A 9,993-nucleotide genomic window follows, 5' to 3' on the forward strand; every position below is an offset into this window, starting at 1 on the left:
AAATTGGTGGCGAGCATTTTGGTGAGCATTAGAAGCATTAAAAAAATTACTGACCTCAAACCTTTTAACAATAGCATATCACCACCAACTTCACATATCACTTTTTTAGTATTCAACAATTTGAAGTCTTCAAAAGTGTACATACTGTACAGAACAGTAACAGAACAGCCTGTTTAGGGTTAGAGAGAGAGAAGGTTGAAGATATGGATCTGAATGAAAGCATAAAATAATAGCTACTAAAAATCGTACAGTTTGGCCCCAGTTTATGTCATATACTAGATACCCCAACGCAAGACTTCTAGTACTGACTTGGTGGGAGTTGGCGTTTTGGGAGGATTTACTTTTGTCACTGAGCTCAATTTATTCTGCACAATGTCTAGCTCACATTAATGTGACTTTTCTCTCTGTGTCCCTTTGCTCAGGCTCGTGTGATGAGGTTTCGAAAGTGCTGTCAGGTCGATGCAGAAGCGGGGGAGGAGTGGGGAAAGAGTTGGTGGAATCTCAGGAAAACCTGCTTCATTATTGTAGAGCACAACTGGGTTGAGTCCCCTTTATCATCTTTTATGATATTACTCAGCCAACAGTGGAGCACTGGTATGCACCCACCCATAAACACAATATTCTCACCACTCAGTATATTTTTTATTTGACAGACATTCAACAAGCAGAATTTGTTGATGTGTATGTGGTCTTATCAGCTTTTGAGGACATTTACATCGAGCAAAGTAAAACAATAAAGACAGTGTTGGAATATGCAGATAAAGTCTTCACATACATCTTTATATTGGAGATGCTTCTGAAGTGGGTTGCGTACCGGCTTCGTCAAATATACTTCACCAACAGTGCCTGGTGTTGTATTGACTTCCTGATTGTTGATGTATGTATAGGACCTTATCTACAGCGTTGCAACTGTACAGTGTGTGTGTAAGTGGATGGTGTGTATTCTCTGGGTTTGAAACACACAAGTTCCCTTCATGATTGGCTGCATGCTGTTTTTTGTTTTAACAGGTGTCACTGGTGAGTCTGAGTAGCAAATGCTCTTGGTTACTCTGAACTAATTGCCATTATTAAGTCCCTGAGAACACTGCTTGCTCTTAACCCGTTTGGGAGCTGTTAATCACGCTTTGAGTGGAATGAGGGTGAACACACACAAACACACAATCATGTGTGGTGTGATTTAACCAAGCAAGGACATGTTCCTGGCTGCCTGACCTTATTTCCTAACCAAACCGTTACAGAGGCCTTGATTGGTTGGTAAGATTAGTGGTGTAACAGTTCACATTACAGTTATGCTTCATTGGATTTACAACTCAGTGTAATTCGTACAAAAATGAAAAATTTGCTAAAGATTTACTTACTTTCAAGGCCATCCAAGATGCACAGGAGTTTGCTTCTTCATTGGAACAGATTTGGAGAAATTTAGCACCCTAAGATCCATCCATGTAGGATGCTCTGCAGTGAATGGGTGCCGTCATGTTAATTGATGGACTGGAGTCATGTGGATTACTTGTGGATCATTGTGATGTATTTATCAGCTGTTTGGACTCTCATTCTGACAGCACCCATTCCCTGCAGAGGATCCACTGGTGAGTAAGTGATGTTATGCTACATTTCTCCATATCTGTTCAGATGAAAAAAACAAACTCATCTACATCTTGGATGGCTAAAGGTAAGAAGGTTTTCATCAAATTTCAATTTTGGGTGAACTATTTCTCTAACATCAGACCTAACCCTAAAATCTGATCAGTTCATCCCAGTGCTGACCAATGAAGTTGATCCTGGAACATGTCCTACTTGAGAAAAACAGCATACTCTCATACAGTTTAACTTTTTAAATGTTGTCAGGAAGCTGTAATCCTCTTGCTTGCTGTTGGTGATTATTAATGAGAACATCCTAATCACATGAATAAATGAATATTGTATGTAGTACTGGCGTATTTTTTAGACCTTTCTCTTTAGTGTGCATGGCTCTCTGCATGTGCTGTGTGGTGAGAGCTCTCTGATCTATTCTGATGATTCTGTGGTGGTTTTTGTGGTGTTTGTGACTTGACCTCACATTTCTTTCTCTGTTATGTGTTTCTTTTTCATTTGCAGTAAACAAATGTTGTGGACGATCATCGTGTTCCCACAAGGTTTTTTTTTCTGTTTTCATTTTTTTTTTTCCCCACATTTTGGTAGCTCAAAGATATGTGTGGTACGCCCCTGTTTATATGTTAAAAGTCCCATGTTCTATGAACAAAATTGCAGTTGATTAATAATTAGAGATAATTAGGTATTAATTATAGAGCAAATAAGCCAGATGACAAATTAGCCATTCTTCAGATAGGCCTACTCTGTTTTTTTTTTTTTAGCTAATCAGTCTTAAAGTAGGATAAAATAGGCTTAGCTTTTGCTATTCTTAAAAACCCTGTTAACCTTCTAAAAGTCATCTTGTCATTTCCTTAGAGTTGTATTATCTTAAATCTATGGAAAGGGATTTAGTTTTTTACCAGCAAGTAAGCCATCCACTATAGAAGCTCAGGAAGTTCATTGCAGTTTCGCAGCTCTTGTATCTATAACAAGAGTTTGAAGTAAATATATATGGAGGTATTTGGGTGTGACATGATGTATTTGTTTTCTTTCTAGGTTGTAGTGAATGGCCCTGCTGGGGACCATACTCTTCCATCATGAATGTGCTGCTGGTGTGTTTGATCTTTCTGGCTGATCTTGCATCATGGGGGGTGAACCTTTTTGCTGGGAAATACTACCATTGTGTTAATATCTCCAGCGATGAGTTGTTCCCCATCAGTGTGGTCAATAACATGTCAGATTGCTATGCCCTGAATGCAAACAATGACACAGCATCGCTGGAAAAAACGTGAAGATTAATTTCGATAATGTGGGAGCCGGATACCTGGCGCTACTGCAAGTGGTGAGTATGCTGAACGCATAGTCTGACTGTGATTTTATTTGTAGCAGATAGTCACACTTTATATACATGAATTTTTTGATTAGTTGAATTGGTTCTTTTCAGCACATGGGCCAAACATGTAAAGGAGGGCAGGAAGTGGCACCATGGCACATAGGTACGCAGCTGTGGATTCCCGTGATGTAAGTGTTGTCGCTTATACTAGCCAGGTAAAGCAGATCTTTGTTTTAAACCGATTAAGAGGTGCAATGTTTACGAATGCAAAAACACATTTCCTTTGACCCTTTTCTAGTAATCCCATGTTACTGTCCCGCTCTTTTTTTTATGACTACACAAATGTAAAAATGGGCACATTTGAGGTAAAGCACCATAAACTTACTACCAAATATTAGGACCGTTTAGTTTGAGCGAGATCCCAGAAATGGTTAAACCCCCCAACCAAACCCAGCATGTGAAACTAAGGAATTGTAGACTTTATTTAGGCATCTATTGAGTAATGTCTGTGGGTTGTACTGTCACAACTGAAGGATAAACTTTGTTCATTGTTTTATTCAGGCTTGAGCTGTGAGACTGGATTCGTTTACAAAACGTGTTTTTTTTTATAAAAACAAGAACATTTTAATCTGTTTAATAAAGTATAGTAATCATCTAATTATATTAACCAATATATGTTACATATAGTAAATGAACTTTAATTGAAAATTAATATTTAAATACTTACTAATACATTATAATTATAAGTATACACAATAAGACAAATAAATTAGTGATCTTGGTGTTTTAAACGCTAAGAAGCAACGTTTAATAATTAATTAATAACAACTAGACAGTTGCTCGATTTTAGTCAATTCGGGTTTAAAATGTAATAGCAGAACAATAAATTTGAATAAGTAACTGATTTAAAATATATAAAATAGTTTTGCATGAACAATCTCACATTATCTTCTGTAGGCTATGACTGTTGGTGTATTTGGGGACCAATGCCCAATACTAGTAGGACAATATGTCAGTGAAATTGAGTTTCGAGTATTTATACTCGGAGCAGGTGTGCTTATGAAGATTAAGTTGTGATGCACATGTAGTAAGTGCAAATGTGTAATAACCACAACAGTTTTCTTGTACTCACAGTTGGAGCAAACAGGCTTGACAAGGGAATCAAAACGCTGTGAATCACGTCCCTGCATAGCCGCTCCATGGCCGCGGTGCGTTTCGATGTTAACTCTTCGGCCTGTCCTGAGATTTTACCTACCTATACCGTTTCCCATGTGTGTGGGTTAATGCACCTTGATCACGTTCAGACAGTCAGCAGCCGTAAAAGTCAAGATTAAGTTATTTAAAGTTGAGCTGAGAGGGGGAATTTGTAAATACCTGTGTCCACCTTAAAAGTAAGGCGTTCCATAGAATCATAATAGTACACTGACACACTCTAGTGAGTCACACGGATTAAGTTGTGTACAATTTGAGCTCTACGTGTGCGCATGCATACAAACGTAATCTACTACAGAGTGGTGGCTCTGCGTTCGAGGTTATCTTCTCACAATGTTAGATGTTTTGTATACTGTCAGCACATCAAGAGGATTCTGGGAGCTTTAGTGTTGTTAGGCGACGTGCGACCTACAATCGTTGAGTTAACACGTCATGTTGAGACGTGAGATATGCTGCTTATACCAGAGCAGACACTATGATAGTGTGGTAGAATAAGAAAGAACTATGTGATACGGCCTCATGTGACATTTCATTGAAGTTCAAGAGTTTGAAAAACATGCCTGGGCAGTGGTGGCCTTATGTTTGGGTTGGTGATATATAAGGAAAACTGTGGTTGTAACCAGCCTTCTGCCTTTGCTCTCTTTACCTAGGGGGTATCAGGGATATCGTCATGACAGAAGAACAGACGAACACGAGCATACAACGCCACTGAAGAAACTGGGATCTAAGAAGCCCATCACAACCGCAAGCCAACGACCAGGCCTGCGGCTATGACACAAGCTCACGCACCCGGACCCACTAAGAACTTGAATTATATTTTAAAGGGGAAGTAGGACACACAGTTTTCGGCCAGCCTCATGTTAATCTTGAGGGATTATAGGAGTGGGTTTGCCTTCATTTCATATCACTGAAGAGTCTTTCGTTTTATTTCGATTTATTAAAAGAAAGATACAGCTCTTTACGCAGTTTCTTTGAAACAGAGAGGCTGGAACTTCTGGAGGCAGGCCTAGGATTGAGCTAAAGAGTCGATGAGCACTTACCAACCAAAACACAGAAAAGAAGATTTTAGCAGTTGTACTTACCACCTGCGGTTTGATGCTTTTCAGACCTAATGACCCTTCAACTTGAGTCGTTTCATAGCTGGGACCCAAACCCCATCTTCTTTCAGTATCAAACCATCTGTAAATCCAGCGTTGAAACTGTGCCTTGTTTAGAAAACATTTCTCACCGAAATGAGTGGCGAACAAACAAAAACACGTGCGACACTCCGGTTCTGGTATCCCTGAAAAACAGATTGCATCCAAACTTTTCCTAAAAACGCTGGGTTCTTTGGGAAGCTGAGCAAGGCTATCTTTTTTCTCACATCACAGAAAAAACACACCTCTTGTAGGATACCTTCTTCACTCAAAAACAAGTCCGGTGCGCAGCACTACGACAACTGTCTGTAAAATCATATGAACGCACGTTCTGAGGGCTGCTCTTGCTCTTGCACTTACAATGTGCCATACAAGGAATTCCACACTTTAGTGCGTCTAGCAGGGACCGATGGTTCGAGAGAGAAAAAAACTTAATTAACTTATGTGGTGACCTGGTAGGTAGGTATTTGGCGACAGAAATACTCCCTGTTTTCTACGGCCCCATTGTTTGTCTTTTAAATTTTGGCCATGTGTAGCATGAGAATCCAACTACACTCTCTTTATGACAAGTTGAACAAACTCGAGATTGCTATGACATAGCTTTAGGCCCCCCCGCTATTTAATACTAGACAGTTTTACCGCAACTGCCAGTTTCTCTCGTACGTCACGTCTAGAACAAGGTTTTGTCAAGGCATCATCTTTGGACTATTATCACCAAAAAAGGCCTTTCGACCATTGGGATGATGATCGCCTGATCGACTTTGAACATGGTTGTGCCACATCGATGTATGGGAAAAGCGAGGTTACGATCCAGACAAAGGAGATGGGACGATCTGATCGGGACTTAATAAACCCGGTTTTTCATCATCACTCTTCACTGATGTGTAAGTGTTCTCAATGACTAGAGTCTCCCGCTGCGGACAACTACTACTTCACACATTGCTAGTGGAATGTGTTGAACTTTATTGTAGGCGGGTGACAGATCTGTCGCAATTGTTGGTTAAGAAATTCTTGGACGTTCTACAGACTATTACTATTTTGCAGATTTAGGCAGTAAGTTTGGTACATACTTTATAACACGACTCCCGACATATGGGTCTTCTGAAAGGAAAAGAGTGCCGTATTATGTACTGTTGTTCTGTGAATTTTTCACTGAAAAAATCCACTGGAAGTAGATTTTGTTAGACTCCGGGACAAATGCTGGATAGTTATCAATTGAGAGTGAAAGGATTGCCCCATACAGATTTTGCAATGGATAAGAATTGGTAACGAATGATCACCAACGCAGTGTGCTGACCAAACAGAAAGCGGCATGGGGTTAAAGTGGACCTCTGTGTGAGCTGTGCTACCATTACTGTCAATAGCAGACAATGGACCTTTTTTGCACAAACAATATTTTTTGCTTAAAAATCTCACCAAGTGGGGACCACACCGTAAAGGATTAGTTCAGCGTCACCAGACAAAATGTCTTGCTACTATGTATATTACTCACACCCCATGTCAGTCAAGATTTCGATGTCCTTTTACTTCGAGTCGCGAAGTAAGAAATTAAGGTTTTTGAGGCAGAAAAATTCAGTCCAGGATTTTTTCGCCATATCCGTGGGACTTCAACTAGGGACACAACGGGGCTGAAGGTGGCTCAAATTGCAAGTTTCAAATGTAGCCGAGGCATAAGGGTACTTTATTCATCGATGAAAACCATAGAGACATTTTACAACAAAAATAAAATTTTATATACTTTTAATCCCAAACAAATGATTGTCTTGCGCCTAGCTCTGCAATGCATGTTCCGACGACCCCCTTCACATTACGTAATCACGTTGAAAAGGTATTTTTTTTCCACATGCGGTAAGTTTTAGCTCTGTGTACTATGGTTCAGAAAGGAGGGTAGGGTGAAAAAACTCCATCTCATTGTACTCTTTCCAACTCAAAAACATTGTGTTTACCTTTTTTTGTAAAGGAGGCGTTTTGGACTTTTCTTTCTGTGGCATTCGCTTTGTAAACACTGGGGTCAGGGTACCTTCCACCTATGCGTGGCACTTTCCAACATGAACTATGTAATGCTTGAAGTTGAAGATAGTGCAAGGACGAGTATTTGTAGTTAAAAAGTATATACATTTGTATTTTTTTAGAAAAGTGACCCAATCGTTACACTAGATTAAGCCACTTTTTTAGTTGGCTGGGATTGTGTTAGAGCCTTTGTGTGAAGCTGCAATGAAAACGGCAATTTGGACCTTGCAAACCATTGGCAACCACGGAAGTCCACCGATATGGAGGAAAATCTCGAATCTGGTATGTCTTTAATTAACCCTTATTTGTTAAGCACTGAAGCACAGAAATGGAATGAACATCTTAGCGAGCATTAGGGTGACAGCAAAACTATCAGGACCAATTTTTATTCTGGAAGAGTTGAACTAATCCTTGTAATTGATCTATTGATAGACAAAATTAGCCAAAGAAGACAGTTTCAGGCTAATGTCATTGATGGGAAATGCTATGCTATAATTTGATGTTAGAGTATGCTTTGAGCATAAATCACTTGTAGTAGCTTAACATGTTGCTGGAAAATTCAGGGCTTACGGGTATGCACTTACTCGGACTTGGTCGTTTTGGGTTTTGTCAGGCATGTTCCTACTCTGGAGCCTGGGAATCGAGAAATATTATTGTGTATCGCCAACCTTATTCCCGAGGTGCATTCAGACTTGCCAGAATGCGTGTCGGGATTCTTCGTCTCATCAAAGGCAGCCACAAGGCATTCGTACACTCCTGTTGTGCCTTGCATGATGAGTTCCTTCCTGCCTTGTTCAATATTGGCCTGCCTCCTGTTCCTGGTCATGTTTATTTATGCACCACTGTTTATGCAATGTTCCAACTTGCTCTATGATGAAGCGCGCGAGGCGGGGATTGCGTGAATATTAGTATTTAACTTGAGACATTCGGGGAATTCAATCGCTTTGCTTGTTCCAGATTACCACTTCTGCAGGATGGTGACGGATAACTGGCACCCATCTCAAGGAACAAAGCAATGAATCAGATTGTGACAGTCAAATGGAGCATCGCCGGGCAGTGTGTTGTTACCGCCTCAGGCAACTGCGGAAACCCCTCTGTCGGGGCATCTTATTCTTCGTGAGCTACATCATCATGCTGCGTTCCTGATGTGAATCTGGTGAACAATGTACATCGCGCGGTGATTCTTGCGAGAACTTAGCGTAGCCACAGAGGAGGAGCGCCTGAACCGCTGAGCGAGGATGACTTCTTTGAAATGTTTCTACGACAGGTTTGGGAGCGATTCGACCCCAAACGGCCACGCAGTTTCGTGGAATCACAGCAAGCTTTTACGCACTTGGCGGACGCTCTGGATCTCCGTTCCGCATCCCCAAGCCAAACAAGATCCAGCTTATTAGCTCATGGAACCTGCCCATGGTCAGTGTGCGAACCGCATCCACTGCCCTGCTGGACATCCTGTTTGCCTTTTAAACCTGAGGGTACTGGGACGAGGACGGGGCGGAGATGGCGTGCCCTGTGTTAAGGGGGACAGATGGACAGATCGTTATGTCATGGCCTCTCAATCCCTCCAAAGTCTCGTACGAGCCCATACTTACGTAAAACCCACCGCTACAGGACAACAGGATGGAAAGTCTCTTGTGGTCATACCAGAGGGTCCTTCGCGACGGTTACCGTTTTCAAGGACTAAAATGGGTGTAAAAGAAGGCCTGCTTGAAGCCCTGACACGTAAACAACACGCCTACAGGGATGGGGGGGCGTGTGCGTATCATGGAGACAAGAAGGTGATTAGTCAGTTGCTGAAGAGTTTAAAGAGAAACTTGGCATGGACCAAAAACGCATATGACTCCCTCCTCTGCCTCTCCGCCGTCTTATAAACCCGTGTCGGCCAAGTCAGAGAAAGACGAAATATGAAAAAGAAGGAGAGAGCTGAGAGAGAAGGAGGACAAAGCAAAAGATGCAAAGAGACAGAAAAAAATGAAATCGAGGGACTGAAAGCAGGAGGACTGTTGTTTTCAACTGAGACCATGTTTACAGAGCAGAGGCGCGATGCACTGTGGGGTGCATTGCACCTCAAGTGGTTTGTTGGAGCTAATGCACAAACTGAGTCGTGTATGTGAGGCGGGCAAGTGTGTGTTATGTGCGTGTGTCTAGACTATTGTGTGTCGTGCGCGCACGAGGCTAGCCTTAGGGTGCATTTATGTGGTGCGGCTGACGGAAATCGTTGATTCGATGGACACAGTGCCGTGTCGACACGAAGAAAGCACACACACACGAACATAAATGCTTGAGATATGACTGTTGAATCCCTAATCGACACTGGTGTGAAACAAAATGGCAAGTATAGAGTGTTAGGTGTGTTGTGAGTGTAGTCTTTTAGGTTTTGAGTGGGTTGTTACCCCACAATTCCGAGAGGAGCTCGAACAGAAAGAACACTGGTTATAGTCATGCAGTAGGCAGTTGCTAACACTACGCGTGGTGTACTTTCTTATGATCATGGCCGTATTATAATACCTGCACATTTTTGGTTAGCTCAGTTTTTTACAATCATGTTGAACTTTTAGTAGCATCGATGCGGTTTTGATTGTCCAGAAACTACTTCCTTTAAGCGGCACGTCTGTGGAAGGGGCGGGGAATGTGATTCATATCCAGTAGTGAATTATCTGAAACGGGACCTCATTTACCTTTAGCATTAGCAACATACCGAACAGAAACAACACACACACATACATACCGACC

At 41.5% G+C, this 9,993-nt stretch overlaps 1 pseudogene; it reads left to right on the forward strand.

Moving 5' to 3' along the window:
• The window catches only part of LOC109089049, a 36,480-nt pseudogene extending 27,753 nt beyond the window's left edge, over positions 1-8,727 (forward strand).
• The last annotated feature ends 1,266 nt before the right edge of the window (positions 8,728-9,993 follow it).

The sequence above is a fragment of the Cyprinus carpio genome, chromosome A6, assembly GCF_018340385.1.
Source record: "Cyprinus carpio isolate SPL01 chromosome A6, ASM1834038v1, whole genome shotgun sequence".
Taxonomy (NCBI): Eukaryota; Metazoa; Chordata; class Actinopteri; order Cypriniformes; family Cyprinidae; genus Cyprinus; species Cyprinus carpio.